Genomic DNA, 1705 nt, shown 5'->3' on the forward strand with positions numbered 1-1705 from the left:
TCCTGATTTTCTTTAGTCCGAAGGCCCGATAGTCAGAAGGTTCAATAGACATGGGGTCATATTGTCACTGGTCCGGGTTTCCGTTAGTCCGAGATCCTTTTATGTGCATTCGTTGAGCCAGTTGAATTATTTGCTATCCCCAATGCGTTCTAGTAGAGACTCGGTTCTGTAAACTACCTCCCACACATTCTCGGTGTGTAAAAGTCCCCAAGGAAAATATCTCAACACAGAGTGATAATTTGATTACGAGTTATCTCGCTTGTTCCACGAATAGCAACTGGCTAGGTGTGTTGTCTGGAGTAAAACTCAGTAAGTTGATACTGAGGTGTACCTTATCTAATAAATTCAATATAATAAGTGACATAAATGAAATATTATGAATTAGTGAATAATTTTATATTGGATCTTAACAAAATAATAGGAAATGAATTTATAGTTATATTGAAGGTGTCATTTATCGGAGTCGTCGTGGCCGAGTGGTTAAGGCGATAGACTAGAAATCTATTGGGGTCTCCCCGCGCAGGTTCGAATCCTGCCGACGACGCTTTGTTTTTGTTTTTTTTCCACACAAAGTATCACAATACACTACTGTACCTATATATAAGTCAATATGTAAATTGAAAGTGACTATTATATATAACAATCCGTGGAAAACTTGTCGATTACAGAATGAAATATACATGTGCTCAATAGAAACCTCCGTGGTACGATGATTCCAGGCAGAACCTCCATAGAAACCTCCGTGGTACGCTGATTCCAGGCAAAACCTCCATAGAAACCTCCGTGATACGCCGGGTCTGGGCAAAACGCGATGGAATTTTTAAATAGCAAGTATAATAAAACGCCAAAGGAAGCCCTGACCGTGACTAAGTGAGCTATATTGTATATAAATTGACCAGAATATCTTGGGTCATAATAACATCATAACAACTTATTGGATAACTACAATTTACAATAAGTTACAAATGATATATACATTTATGTATTGTGCAATCAACACTCATTATCACTCCCACCTCATTATTGTGCATTCAACAATCATTAACGCTCTCACATCATCCTCATCCTCATCCTCATCCTCATCTGACATTAACAACAACAACAACATGTAATCCGTAATGATACAAATGCCAATAATACATACATATGCATGTTTACGTCACTCGTGCCTTATTTGCCTCAAAAATATATCTAGCAAGTTTACGAAGATCGCTGATATTGTCAACACTTATAGTAAAATGATATTCGTCTTCTATATCTGAATTGCAGCTCATACAGTGTCTTTGTTCTCTCGTTGTGTTATTGTATCTACCAGTCTCAATAGCTAAATTAAACAAATTCGGTATTTCATAGGAATACACTTTGTCAAATAGTATTGAAGAATATGGTGATTTGCTAAGTGCTTATATAAAATACATTTAGGTGAGGCTTCTAATAGCCCTCTCAGATATTGTTGACTTTTATCAAATAATCTTTGCTTTATCATATACAAAATACTTTTATGGTTATATGAATAGTAATTTGTCCATACATCTGCGAATCCGAGAGAAAAAAGACAATATTTGACATAATTAACCAAGTTAAAGCAATTGCCTGTATTGCTACAACTTAAAACGCAGTTTGCAAAATACAATTTTTCGAATCCATTAGTCAGTGCAGGGTAAACAACGAATCAGTCCCCTCTCTCTCTCTCTCTCTCTCTCTC

The 1705-nt window shown here is 36.2% G+C and overlaps 1 non-coding gene across 1 annotated transcript; it reads left to right on the forward strand.

Annotated features, from left to right (window-relative positions):
- Positions 1 to 462: 462 nt before the first annotated feature.
- Trnas-aga lies at positions 463 to 544 on the forward strand. Its single transcript has one exon. It is a non-coding gene; the product is annotated as a tRNA-Ser (tRNA).
- Positions 545 to 1705: the final 1161 nt, after the last annotated feature.

This window comes from Mizuhopecten yessoensis, unplaced genomic scaffold, assembly GCF_002113885.1.
Source record: "Mizuhopecten yessoensis strain PY_sf001 unplaced genomic scaffold, ASM211388v2 scaffold10041, whole genome shotgun sequence".
NCBI lineage: Eukaryota > Metazoa > Mollusca > Bivalvia > Pectinida > Pectinidae > Mizuhopecten > Mizuhopecten yessoensis.